The sequence below is a fragment of the Schistocerca nitens genome, chromosome 5 (genome assembly GCF_023898315.1).
Source record: "Schistocerca nitens isolate TAMUIC-IGC-003100 chromosome 5, iqSchNite1.1, whole genome shotgun sequence".
In the NCBI taxonomy this organism is placed as follows: Eukaryota; Metazoa; Arthropoda; class Insecta; order Orthoptera; family Acrididae; genus Schistocerca; species Schistocerca nitens.
The window spans coordinates 319,316,328-319,331,726 of record NC_064618.1 but is presented as its reverse complement, the minus strand read 5'-3'; positions in this window follow the sequence as shown (position 1 = coordinate 319,331,726).

Here is a 15,399-nt window from a genome sequence, read left to right as displayed (position 1 = left end):
CACAGCTGAAGCTGATGTCCTACAGACAGCCAACTCGGCACCAGACTGTACAACCGCGGTAGTCTCACCATTTCCTACTTTGTTCATTCATCTGCAGGTCACCTGTAGGTATCGTCCCTGTCTGCTGGTTAATGTTTCTATATAAAACGTTCTCGGACTTCTTGCCGCGTCAATTCAGAGTAAAACCTTTCGACGATTATCTCCATCTTCTTTGTCAGGAGTAACTGACTGCCCGCAGACGGTTCCGATTAGTTTTTTTAACGCTGTGCTCAGCAGCTGCAAATTTATCCAGTTCTCGATTTTAATATGCTGTTGATGTTCTACACAGCGGTCGGAAACGGTATGGATGGAGTATTGATGTAATCGCTTCCCACGCCCGGGTTCCCGGGTTCGATTCCCGGCGGGGTCAGGGATTTTTCTCTGCCTCGTGATGGCTGGGTGTTGTGTGCTGTCCTTAGGTTAGTTAGGTTTAAGTAGTTCTAAGTTCTAGGGGACTTATGACCACAGCAGTTGCGTCCCATAGTGCTCAGAGCCATTTAATCGCTTCCGCACTTTCTCTGCCTCGTGATGGCTGGGTGTTGTGTGATGTCCTTAGGTTAGTTCTAAGTTCTAGGGGACTGATGACCATAGACGTTTAGTCCCATAGTGCTCAGAGCCATTTGATTTGAGCTTCCGCACTCTCAAGGGATGTCATAAATCCCAGGTGTTATTAACACAACCGAGAATACCAGAAAACTTGCTTTGGGACGAGAAAGGAGCGGCAGGTCGCCGGACTTGGAAAGACTATCGATACCTAGTTTGTCCGGAGAAGAAAATTCCGGCGACCAGAGAATAACCGGCGTTCAAATGCGAAATTCGTGGATGAACTCCACATTGCAGTAACACCCCAACTACGAGGTAGGTTAACAAAGACATTATAAAGGAAACTGGAGAAAACTGTCTTTTTTGGGATTTCAGACAACTGCACAATGAGTTTCATTGAGGAGTGAACTGCTTGTCCACATATCCATTTTACGGAGTTCGTCTTCGCTTGCGGGAAGTATCCTGAGTCCGTAAAGAGGAGCAGGGGAGGAGGTATCTGATGAGAAGTCGCATCGAAAATTAGGGCAAGCATCTGTCGCACCAAGAACCAGACATTTATCGCCGAGCTGCACACCAGGTGGTGCTCGCCTGTGTCCAAAACGTCATAGGCGACACACAACGATGTGTCTGCAAGATGAATCCCTTGAAGGCGTGATCAGCATACTTCCATCCCATTGACCATGCAGACATGACGTCAGTACCAAGATACGCAGCGCACACCGACCGCCAGACGGCAAGAAGTTGACGTGGGGATGCTTCTCCTCGACCACATTCGATGACCTGTGCTACAGAACAAAGCCATGTTTCGCCTTCGTGGATGTCAAGCGAGTTGGCATTAACGCAGTAAGGATGTAGCTCAGTTCGAGGGAAAGTTGGCGGAAGTAAAAGGACGACGGTGGGACGTCCGAAAGCTGGATAAGTGCTGAACGGGCCTCCAGCAACGTAGAACAACGGCGCTACAGCACCATTTGAGAGCTGACGAGAAGGGCTATCGTTCTGACGGGAATATGATACAGACCTAAACCGTTCCTGAATAGCAATCTGTGGCAAACATATGAACCCTATGCCACTAGCATGCAGCGGGCCATGTCTGTGTCACGTGGGGGACACGTGTCCACTGTAGAAGTTCGAGGAGTTGTAAACGGCGATCTACGAGCCCGGCTCGAGGATGGGACAGGAGTCGCCGGCCGTCGAGGGCAATCGTGCGCCGCAGAACACTTGTGAAATCAAGTCCCATGCATCGGATAGTAGCATCTACACACAATGAGAGCGCTGTTCGCAGGAAGCCCCGCACTTATAGCCATGGCGCTAGTTTTTCGGACTTTAAGGCAGCTGCCAGAAGCTTCGCCGTGGGTGCCATGCCAGTGACTCCAGGACCTCAGCACAGCTACGAAGAACGATTACGAGATCGTCGGCACAAGCAGTGCAACTGAATACATGAGCACCTCTTCCAGGTAGTCGTGATCCACCCGATCGAACGCCTGGCTGAAGTCAACATCTGCTAAAAGTACAGGCACACGACGAGCGTGAGAAAGAGCGATTCTGATATTGACTGAGACAGTGCGAATGTTATTGGCACCTCCCAAAGAAGTTTGATCAGGAGAAACCACGTATTGGGTATTTCGTTTAAACCGTGATGTCAACAGTTGGGTAAATAACTTCATGTCGCTTTTGAGTAACGCCAAATACCCCGTGGCTTGTCGATGGGACATTCCTTCAATCTCTGGCTTGACAGACGTTTGGGTGCATGCGGTTGATGTGTTCGAGGAAGTGCTCGAGAGATTCTATGCCGTGTGATCAGACCATAAACGTGCCGTCTGCATAACAATAAAACGAAGACGGACGCAAGAGAACCAAATTTAATGCACGTTCCTCAGAAGGTCCCTTAAAGTGGCGACTGCTGGAGACAACGGAGAATCCCTAGCCTTGCAGTTCGTCATTTCCGCCACCAGTGCAGACAGCATTACGCATTTACCGACCATTCAGAAGCCGTTTGCGGGCTACATAAGGCCGCCAAAGCTGCAGTTTAGAGAATCAGCTACTCCTGACGAAGACAATAGAGGTCACGATCGAAAGCTCGAAGTTCTACCTTGAACTGACGCGTCAGGAAGTCGGAGAATGTTTTACACAATAATTCCGTCGCAAAATACATCGTTCTCGGATTAATTTTTCTGTCTGTTAAGCAGTACCTTGAGCAAGAGATGTAGTAAAAAAAGTTGGCCTAGTGCGTAGTATTCGCTCTCTGAGGGTTCCGTAATCCCAGTCTTCAAGGAGGGTCGTCGAGCAGATGCGCAAAACTATAGACCTATATCTCTGACGTCGATCTGTTGTAGAATTTTAGAACATGTTTTTTGCTCGAGTATCATGTCGTTTTTGGAAACCCAGAATCTACTCTGTAGGAATCAACATGGATTCCGGAAACAGCGATCGTGTGAGACCCAACTCGCTTTATTTGTTCATCACACCCAGAAAATATTAGATGCAGGCTCCCAGGTAGATGCTATTATCCTTGACTTCCGGAAGGCGTTCGATACAGTTCCGCACTGTCGCCTGATAAACAAAGTAAGAGCCTACGGAATATCAGACCAGCTGTGTGGCTGGATTGAAGAGTTTTTAGCAAACAGAACACAGCATGTTGTTATCAATGGAGAGACGTCTACAGACGTTAAAATAACCTCTGGCGTGCCACAGGGGAGTGTCATGGGACCATTGCTTTTCACAATATATATAAATGACCTAGTAGATAGTGTCGGAAGTTCCATGCGGCTTTTCGCGGATGATGCTGTAGTATACAGAGAAGTTGCAGCATTAGAAAATTGTAGCGGAATGCAGGAAGATCTGCAGCGGATAGGCACTTGGTGCAGGGAGTGGCAACTGACCCTTAACATAGACAAATGTAATGTATTGCGAATACATAGAAAGAAGGATCCTTTATTGTATGATTATATGATAGCGGAACAAAGACTGGTAGCAGTTACTTCTGTAAAATATCTGGGAGTATGCGTGCGGAACGATTTGAAGTGGAATGATCATATAAAATTAATTGTTGGTAAGGCGGGTACCAGGTTGAGATTCATTGGGAGAGTCCTTAGAAAATGTAGTCCATCAACAAAGGAGGTGTCTTACAAAACACTCGTTCGACCTATACTTGAGTATCGCTCAACAGTGTGGGATCCGTACCAGATCGGGTTGGCGGAGGAGATAGAGAAGATCCAAAGAAGAGCGGCGCGTTTCGTCACAGGGTTATTTGGTAACCGTGATAGCGTTACGGAAATGTTTAGCAAACTCAAGTGGCAGACTCTGCAAGAGAGGCGCTCTGCATCGCGGTGTAGCTTGCTCGCCAGGTTTCGAGAGGGTGCGTTTCTGGATGAGGTATCGAATATATTGCTTCTCCCTACTTATACCTCCCGAGGAGATCACGAATGTAAAATTAGAGAGATTCGAGCGCGCACGGAGGCTTTCAGACAGTCGTTCTTCCCGCGAACCATACGCGACTGGAACAGAAAAGGGAGGTTATGACAGTGGCACGTAAAGTGCCCTCCGCCACACACCGTTGGGTGGCTTGCGGAGTATAAATGTAGATGTAGATGTAGATGAACTTAATTATGTGTACAGACCGTTCATCCACCTCTGGAAACGAGAATGGTGACGATTTTTGTCTACTATCAGTACTAAAACTGCCAATATATCGGTCCAGCGAATTCCTAGATTTTCGAGAATGTTTTAAATTCGAAGTCGGATAACAAATGACAAAAGAATTTCTTTTGTGTGTTACGTAATTGCAAAATAACAATTTTCTGATTTTTTTCCTTTCTTGTGAAACCTTGCTTCTAACCCAATTTCGTGATTCAAGGTTAACGGCAAGTATCCTACAGGTTTTAATGTGTGAGTTCGCGAGTATCAAAAAACTGAGATAAATGAACTACCTTTGGATTGATTTAGAAGCGTAAGTCTTTTTACAGAACGAAGAAACCATAGATTACAGTATATGACATACATTTTAACTTGATAACTCCACCCGTTCCTGAGAAAAAGTGTCTTAACAGGCGGTCATCCAGACAGCCAGATAACAAATGTCTTGAAAAATACTTCTTGTATTTGATGTCATTAGTAATTAAAAATTTTCAGATTTTTCTTTACTTTTACTGTTAAAGCTTGCTGCCGGTCAAATCCCATGATTCTAAATCAATGGGAAGTACCATATAGGTTTTGAAGAGTGAGTTTTCGAGTATCAAATTATGTAACATTTAAGGTCGTACCTTTTGACTGCAACGACTTAGAAGGTTACATTTACTACTCCGCCAAGAGCCTATAAATTTTAGTGTGTGACACAAATTTCAAGCTGATACGACAAAATTTTCTTGATTAAAGTGGTCTTAACAGACGGATGGACAGACAGACAGTCGGATTACATATCATAAAATTTTTTTTAGTGTGAGGTAATTACAAATTACCAATTTTGGGAGTTTTTTATTTGCCTTTACTGCAAAACGTTGCTTCCTGTAACATATTATAATTCTAAGCCAAAAGGAAGTAGCCTATAGGTTTTGATGAGCGAGTTTGCAAGTAGCAAAATATGTGACACAAACGGCCGTATCTTTTGATTTCATTGACCTAGAAGCTTACGTTTATTACACCGCTAAGTTATCTTAAGTCTTAGTATGTGACAAATTTTAACTGGATACGTATACCCGTCTCTGAGAAAAAGGGTTTTAACAGTCGTAAAGAATAACCGACAGACGGACGAGCAACAGAATAATCCGTTTTCACCGATTCAGGTATGGAACCCAAAGAAAACAAACGCATTAATAGATATAGAACTCTTGTAAACCAGTATTACACCTAAAATCCATTTTTTTTCACTTTCGCTAATTATGGCAGTTGAAGGTCCCTATTCCTACAGGTCTGATTTTCTGTGCCTTTCAAATAACACATCTAATATTTTTCTTTACTCACGAGTCGCTTGCTCTCAGACATAAAACACACAGACCACCTTTCAGAGCTGCTGCTTTCTCCGCGTAGTTCTCCTAAAGGAGCTCACTTTTATCATCTCTGGTTGTTGCGTTGTATTGGTTCATGTATTATCTATCCTGTGCAATCTGTTTCGTTTATGCTTTCACAAAGCGTTCCTCCTACGTCTAGTCGTATTATTTTGCCATTTAGGCACACACACACACACACACAAACTTTAGAATCTATTTTTGGTCTTCGTATACACATTCGTTACTCATTCAGAAGCCCTTAGGGCAAAGTATGTCCTGACATAACCTCTTTATCAGACAGAAACACTTACAGCCAACGTCTTCAATTATTTGTTGCATATATTCCGGCCTGTATATTGCTTTAGAATTTCTGCCCTCTATCTCTCCCTCTACGTAAGTTATTCCATAATAGTTTCGAGGCACATCCCGGCATCCAATCACACCCGCTTCTGTCTTTGAATATTAAACGGAAACTTGTTACGCCGAAGATAAAACCCGAGTATTAAATTGTACGTGTAGTAGCACTTTCTCTGATTGTTTGTTTCTCGTTTGCGAACAGAAACGTTCTCTACTCAAATAGTTGCTACAGCTCTGGCACGCGCTGCCTCGAGATGCTGTGCACGGGAGGTTATTGCTTGCGGAACGCTGTGAGAGATGGAAAGTCTTAAGTAAGTTATTGCGAACGCACAGTGTGGAAGACTGCGTCCGAAATGAGATGAAAAGACGCTGGCCGTCCAAATCATTACTTTTGATATCATGGGCCTTTTCCTGAAATCTAAACTATGTCTGGCGCCCTTTTCGTTAAAGTGTTTCAAGTGTACTGAAAGGACATGGCTTGGCAGTTTGAAGGAAAGATATTATGCGGGACAGAGACAAGAGAGCAGAGGCGTGCGATTCGTATCGCACAACCATGAATTTTTTCGTCCATTTATAGTCTTTATCTTTAATACCGTACAGTGTATTTCCTTTTTCTGGAGACGCAAACTTTAAATAGTCATTTTTTTCCTGACGATACATGCAAACCGTACTTTTTTGACAAAATACCATGAAATTACTTGCGAATCCAAATTACGAAATCATAACACTTATCATGGTGACGCATGCTGTATTAAATACCTGTAGGCAGGTCTCCACAAATATAATACAAGACACACGAATATTTAAACTCTGTCGTTTACGGTATCCAAGCTTCTTTTCGTCGAATGGGTCGGGTTGCATTGGGAATTATGTTTAAAAGCGTCGTTTGTATTGTATTATCAACGATATGTTGAGCGTCGCAGCAGACCAGCTCATTACCATAGACTAACTTTGTCAGCAACTAGGATTGCAGTGCAGTGTCTTTAATTCTTTTTCTCCACTATTGCATACTCCTACATATTTCTTCACGAATACAGTTGTGTAAATTAGTATAAAGGCATGGATATTTGTAGGAAAATTAACATTGCCGTTTAGAATAGTTGCGCACAGTGTATATGCAGTAGTTTGAGATCCATTATACTGACAAGTGCAGTCAAATGGTATCGCATTTGATGTCAGTAGTACACTATATAACAAGACACCAACGATTCGGTTGGTAGAGAGCGGAACTCTGTGTAAAGGCAGTCGGTTCTGTGCGATGTTAGTGTGGGTGTACGAGCTTTTCCTGCAGATAGGAAACAGATACTATTAGTGGCAGTGCGTATTGTGTACTTAAAACACGATTGGGACACTGCCACGCGGAAAAAGCAAAAATCGGTGTGCAGAAGGGACTCTATAACTGTCAAGCCGTCAAGAAGTTGAACCGTTCAAGTATAGTGATTTATCATTTTTTTTTATATACTGGACGCACGATATGGACACAACGGAAAATACGGTAAAAGTAGAAAATTATCTGAGGCACTCAAACGTTTACTTTTTAGCGAAGCGTGGGTCACAAACCGTTATTCTTCTCAATATGTCGCTGCTTTACAGTTGACAGTAACTGACAGACGTATACGACAATTTTTGTGAAATGAAGAGACCTTGAATTCAGGAGACGGCTCCAGAAACCTGCTATAACACAAAAACATAAATAGGCTAGACTGGGGTATGCTGGAAAACGTGTGTCATGGACTTGAGAGTGGGATGAAGTGCTCTTCAGTGATGAGAGGAATTTTAATTTATATGGTCCGGATGGATTTCAATATGATTGGCATGATGTCAGAACAAGTATCAGGTAAGAATAAGCAGAAATTTTGGTAGTGCAATTGTTATGATTTGGATAGTCTTCTGTACTAAAGCTAAATCATGCATGTGTTGTTTCGTGAACACTAGAATGAACTTTAATATGTACACTGAGACGCTAGTGGCAGAGGACCTAGGGGAGGAAAGTCTAATGTTCCAACAAGATAATGCATCTCCTATGTTTCGTATGCAACAAAAAAGTTGTGTAGAGATAACGATCTCTGTTCCATATACTATCTTTCCTTCAAACTGTCAGTCTACATCCTTTCATTACACCGGAGATGCTTCAACAAAATGTGCGCCACACATAGTTTAGATTATACGCAGAGACCCAATACGTCAAAAGTAATGGTTTAGACGACCAACGTCTTTTCATCTCATCTCGAACGTAATCTTTTGCCCTGGCTTGCACGTAGCCAGGATATGAACTGTGTGGAAAATCTTTGGGGATGCTGGCAAGGGGTATTTATCGCAATGGAAGGCAATTTGAGGCCGTATGTGAGCTGAACAGAGCCATACTGCAAAAACTACAAACCCTAACAAAATCAATGCCGAAGAGAACTTATGAAGTAATTTGAAGAAACGGACGTTGCACGAAGTACTGACAATGCAATAACACAACAGGACACTGAATACCTTTATGCCTGCTTCTCTCCAGGAAACGCAAACGCTTTATTTTGTTACTGGTGTTATGAAAGAAACTATGTAATTTCGTCATGATTGGTGATTTCCCTAAATTGCTTCAGGAAAATGCCGGGACGGTTCCTTTGAAAGGGCACGGTCTATTTCCTTCGCCATTCTTCCCTAATCCAAGCTTGTGCTCCGTCTCTAATGTTGTCGACGACGCGTCAAACAATGGTCTCCTCCTCCCCCGTCATGATTGTCTTACGTCTTATTCATGTCTACTACTTTCATAGCAAATTCGACACAGGTATGCTTCAGACACTGCATATTACTTTCGTAGGAACTCTGATTTAATACCGATTTTCACTACTTTAGACTTTTTGCTCATTAACGACTGAATCCCGCACAGTCGTCTCTTTTTACTACTTGGCTTAGTGTTCACACCATTATGCAAATTCGAAGCATTTCTTTTTGTATTCTTTTGACATGCCCACGTCATTGTAATTGTTTATATCGAATAAAATCAATAATTGAATTCTGATTATTCCTTCTGTCTTTCACTGCTTGTTCTCTTACTTTTTTTTATGTCACTGCCGAATTTTCTGCAGGCATCCATTTCTGCAGTTATTCATTCTGAATCTACTTGTCATTTTTACTGGCCTAACTCCTGAACTAGATATAATATTGCTCCTAACCACTGTTTTAAATATTCTTGTTTTGTATCCGTTCTTACGTGTTAAACTGACAGAATTCCCTTTAATAAAGAAGTAGTATTCTTTCAAAAATTTATTCTTGCTCTTGGGTGAAATCGGACGACAAGCTTCAAAAGATCGTGGAAGAGAAGTGAAGTAATTCCACATCACACAAAGAAAAGAGGGTCCAAGTCCTCTTTCCGATAAGAACCAAAAGCTGCTCCATGATGTACAGACCGCGCAGACGTTAGCGAACACGGCCGTGGTAAAATTTTAGCCTAGCTGGTAAAGAGATCTGACGCATCGAGACTGAGTGTGGATGCGGCTTCATGGACTGAGAAATCCTCAAGTGAATTAATACATAACTCTTGCCTTGTGTGTATTGTCGTTTGCTTCCATACTCTTTGTCAACCACGTCTCTAAGTACGGTAGCACACGTTTGTAACCAGTACTTCGATTTCGTTGTAAGTTACATCCCGTGCCGTGTGGCAGCTGCTTCTTTAGCTAACTTGTCGGCAACTTATTAGCACTGAACGAGGCGATGGTAAGATAACGCTTTCTTATTCGAGAGGTCGGCGATTGAAATCCCCGCCCACCCATCCATATTTATGTTCCCCGTGGTGTTCCTAAAACGTTTAAGGGAAATGAGAGGATGGTCTCTCATTCCTTTACAACCCAGGCTTGCGGCTCTGTCACTAATGACCTCGTCGACGGGGTATGTAACTGCAAGGGGCGTTCGATAAATAACGCAACACATTTTTGTCGGCGAATATCGGCTGAAAAATGCGGAAGTTTTTGCTGAACGTCGTGGAATATTCAAGCTTTAGCTCCTATAGTTTTATCGAGTTCCGATAGGTGGCGGTGCTATATGTAGTCTTCATAAAGGCTTCTGTTACGGAGGTGTGTTTGGTGGACGGAGGTGTGTTTGGTGGACAACCAGAGCAGCTCAGAAATTCGTAAGTGCTGTGCCTTGCCAGTGAACAAAAGCACGGTGAGTCGTTGGCGAGGCGTCTATCATCATCGCAATAAGGTCGCGTAAACCTTTTCGATCTCCGGCGTGTCGGTCGGTCGGTCGATCTCACACAGCTGTGACCCCTGCAATGTTGGAAATTGTGCAAATTTTCATTTGAGCTGATAGACGGAGCGCAATCCAACCACTCGCTGCTCAGCTTGACAATCCAGGGCCTTACACAAGCGTCCGCAGCCGAGAGGAGTTCACAAAATTTCATTGGACTGTTCTTCCTATCCCACCGGATCTAGCACCTTCAAATTTGGCCCTTCATTTGGCCCAATTAAGGATGCACCCTGCGGCCAACAGTACGCGCGTAATGCTTGGGTTATTGATGCAGCAAAACGTTGGATCCGACGTCGACCAGTGGAATGGTACCATGCGGGCATACAGGCCCTCCCATAAATGTGGCGTAAGGCCGTCGCATTGAGCGGAAATTATTCTGAAAAACAGGGTTTTGCAACAAAAAGAGTGGGGAATAATTGGTGTATTGGAATCGTGAATGTTGCGTCACATATTGAACGTCCCTCCTATAATATTCCTTCACTATCAATGATTCCACTACGTGATTTCCCCAGAGTGAAGAAAAACAAATGGTTCAAATGGCTCTAAGCACTATGGGGCTTAACATCTGAGGTCATCAGTCCCCTAGACTTAGAAAGTTCTTAAACCTAACTAACCTAAGGACATCACATACATCCATGCGCGATGCAGGAGTCGGACCTGTGACCGTAGCAGTCGCGCGGTTCCGGACTGAAGCGACTAGAAGCGGTCGGCCACAACGGCCGGCAAAGAATAACAGACTAGGCTACTTCTCTCATCAATACCAACACTTCAGCTGACCTGTTTGCAATGGAGTTTTCGGGCACGCTGATGTCGAAGATCTTCAGTATTGTTAGAGCAAGTAGTGAATCATCGAGGACCAGTTGTGGAACCATTCGCCAGGACAATATTAATTTTATGACATTATTTTTTCTAATTCAGTCACTGTTTACAAACATTTATTAGCAGAATGATAATAAAATTAATGCTTCTACAGTGGACATGAGTTCCACAGTACTGATGCTTCAATCTGTGGGTAATTTAAATAAAGTACCCTTCTCTAATCTTGGAAAGTAGGACCCACTTGCAACTGTTACTGGTTTAGGAGCCACCAATGTGAATATGGATAGCTTTAAGACAGTGTTATAAAAACTGAAGGCTAATCTCAACTACTGCAGGGGTTTTGATACTGCCTTGACTAATAAATTCACTGATTTGGTTTGAGTAAGCAGTTTATAAATATTTCGTGAAAACTGGCTTGTATGAAGTATGTCAGTTAAGGAACGCTTCTTGAGAACTTTGCTGGCTGCGCTGCTGAAACTAAGTTACACAAGAATTTGGAGTTAATATTTAGTAGCTTACCGTGGTTCTCTGAATTTTAATCATATCTCTATGAAGTGGCCCAAAATCAAAATTGGCACTACGCCAGAAAAGTTGTCTGACTGTATATACTTAGCGTGCCATCAGGGGCTGGCAACTAGTATAAGATCCAATAAAAACGCCTATCTTCTCAGGAATCTTAAATAAAAACAAGGTTTTAACATGTGGGAAATTTGTGAGAGTTGCTTACGAAGTTCGAGGTACGATTTTTCATCTCGATGAAAACGGAATCACAAGTTAGCAACACGATGGCAGTAAGAACGGCTAAAATCTCTCCGAAACTTTCGGAACGTATAAATTTTTATGTCTATGGCTAATATGATATAAAATAGGCTTATAATCTTCCTGAAGTTATCTAAGTAGGAGGTGGAGAAAGTGCTCGCGTGATTACATTATCCTCCTTACCAATATCGAACACCATTTGGATTTAGCGTTGAAGAGCATAAACATAAAGAGAAGTAGAAATGTGTGTGTTCGAAGCTAAGATAAAATGCAAAAACCGTATAAATGCGAGAAGGACTCACACTCTGAGGGTTCCGTACAAACTCAATTACGTATATAGACACTTCATCTATAGGTCTTTATGAGTGAGTTTTCGAGCATCCAAGTATGTGATGTAGATGGCTGTATCTTTTGACTGCATTAACTTAGAAGTATACATTTACTAAACCACCAAGCGATCTAGATCTATGTACTCGACGTAAAATTCAACACGCTAACTCTATCCGCTCCTGAGAAAAAGGAGACTTAACAGACGGACGGACAGATGCACAACAAAGTGATCCTGTAAAAGTTCCATTTTTACCGACTGAGGTACTGAATCATAAAAAGAGGATAGATTAACCTCACAGGTTGTTTAATAATATTATAGTCTGTCGATTACACGTGACAAGTTAAATCAGCGTGCCATACTGGTATTCGAAATCGGATCTCTGCCTTCTGCAACGAATTACGGCTTCCGAACTCCCTTACGAACAGAATACTTCCAAGGTGTACAACCCGGTTCGAATCACGCTCTGGAACATTAATATTTTAACTTGTAACTCGTAACCACCGCAGCATGTACTCTGCAGGAAACAAAATAATTTGGTCTCTGCAGCTGCGTAGAGAAAGGTTTTGTTTTAATTTCCAGCCGATGACGAGATCATTACAGACAAAGTACAAGCTCGGATATGGGAGGGAGGGGAATTTTTAAGGAAACTGTGGTATCGATAGCAACGATGCCACGGCGTAGGTGCAAGTTCATAAGTTGGCACTACGAGACACCGGCGACAGCTCCCTCTAGCCGGCGCTGTTCAGCTCTATTAGCGCCGCTCCAGATTGAGCCCATTTGATCAAGAGCAGACGGCCTGGAAACATCGCTTCAACTTCAGAGGGTGTTGGCTTGTTATTGAGACTTTGCACTACTTACGACGGGTCTAAGGCTTCGCTCATTTGTGCAAAGTTATGTAACCACTTTTAACTTGTTTTTGCCTATAGCAAACATCTATAATTTGACACGCAGTACCGACGTGTTTTACCTCACCTGCTCCTACTCGCTTCCTTCATTCGGCCAACCTTTCAGTTTTCGGGAGCAGACCCACGCCCCGCCTTCCAGGTGGGATACAAAATGATTACAGAAAAGAAGTTGAAACATGATGAGTGTAGATTAGCACGGCCGAACGACACCCTTTTTTTTCTCTTTCTTGAGATAGTGAGACATGAAGAGAAACGTTACATACGGATGAGTAGCACCGACGATGGGCACTCGTCTTGGTACTGTTTAACACTGAAAATTCTCTGTACATGGCATCAGACCTCTGCTAAAGGTCTAATGTAAGCTTTGAAACGTTTCTTGATATATTTCTATTTTTCTTAATGGTTGCAAGTTTAATGAAAGGTAGCTGAGACGTGGATTACTTAGGTAAAGCCAGATTTCGGTGTGGACAGGGCCTTAGTTACTGTTGGTTTTATTTTATTTTTTTTTAATTCACGTACACTTTATTTGGAACCAATTGCATATAAGTTTGACAATAAGGAACAATTATCAAATTTGACTGTTAAGACAATATCTAATTAAAAATTCTTAAGACAAAGTTGCATTCACGGCTAAAGGCCTTACTGACCAGAAATTCAAATTATGTGTCGGCTGAAGGCCCCAATGGTATTTACTCGAAAACAATTTCATGGCTGAAGGCCTGGATAGCAAATTCTTACTAAAATATTACAAAAAAAGGACAGTAATACTACGAGACAATATCTAATTAAAATTCTTAAGACAAATTGCATTCACAGCTGAAGGCATTATTGACAAGAAATTCAAATTATTTGTTGGCGGAAGGCCCCAATAATAATTACTCAAAACAATTTGAGATCTGAAGGCCTAGATAGCAAATTCTTACTAAAATATTATAAAAAAGGGACAATCATATTAAGAAACAATATCTAACTAAAAATTCTTAAAACAAATTGCATTCATGGCTGAAGGCCTTATTGATAATCATCACTATCTGACCAAATCAAGAGAGCAGTGGGCCTCAGACAGTGCTCCAAGGATCGACCTGGGAAAGTCGCTCAACTTCGTAAATGATGAGACAGGCACCCAAGAGTTGTATTCACTTAACCAGATGGCAACTCAAACTAGTGACAGTTTAAACGCCGGCCAACACTCTTGCAACATCTTCCTAACGTCTGATAACCAACACAATGATGGAATAACCCAGGCAAGGCGGAACCGGCGGACAGCACTGCATCTTCTTGTTTAGAACATCCAGAAGCAGAAGGACACACTACTACCAAAGTAGTCCAAAAGAAACATCCTGACTACAGTCAAGGAAGCTGTCGAACTACACGCCTTACCGGACAGCATTGACAAGACGAGAAAAGGTACACGGCTAACCTTCAGGGCAGGTAACTGGGGAGTTAGCGGCCTCTGGGCTGAAAAATACTGCTGGTTGAACTTCAACAATCATAACACAAGGAATTCAATGATTCATAATAAAAGCTGGAGGACGGCTAATTAATTTCGTCAACTCCACTCCTCTCGTTGCTCTTCATCTCAGCGACCCTGCGAGCAGCAGCAACGCACGAACAAACGGCGTGATCTCAAAGTAGTGGAGGTTTCACTACTGGGTTAACGTTCACTCAACTCAAACGTCCTGGGTCCGGTGGAGAACGATGTTGTCGCCCTCGCAACTACAGCCCCTCAATTCGGCAGTGCATGCCGCCAGCGGTCCCGGAATGTCGCCCCGTTGTCGGACCTCACTGCTGCTCCGTCCCAACCGAACTGGCTGACACACTCCAACCCAGAAAACACTTGACGTCCCTCCAAAGATAGTACCACTGTACCAGATATCGATAACCGCTGTTGGTGCCACTTGCGGACAGACAACGATAGCAAACATAGTGACGCCAGTAAACACAAGAAGAAAACGAGACACCACTATCCCCATTACACGATGCCAACATACAGACGGCACCAACGCGGGCCGCAACACGGATCAGTAACTGGATATCATTAGTTTGGGTGGTGGAGAGGGATGAGAAATCAATGTAGAAGGAAACAAGGGAAGGTTAACAACTGTAACTGTTTGCCTCATCTACATCTACTTAGATTCTGCTCATGCAACCATACGGTGGGTGGCGAAGGGTACCCTGTTCCACTACTAGTCTTTTCGTTTCCTGTTCCAGTGACAAATACAACAAGGGTAAAACAACTATTTATATGCCTTCGCATTAGCACTAATTTCTCGTGTCTTATCTTCATGGTCCGTACACGCAATGCATGTTGGTGGCAGTAGAATCATTCGGCAGTCAGTTTCACTTGCCGGCTCTCCAGATTTTCTCAATAGTATTTTTCGAAAAGAACGTCGGCATCACTCCATTGCGCCGGCTGCGGTGGTCTCGC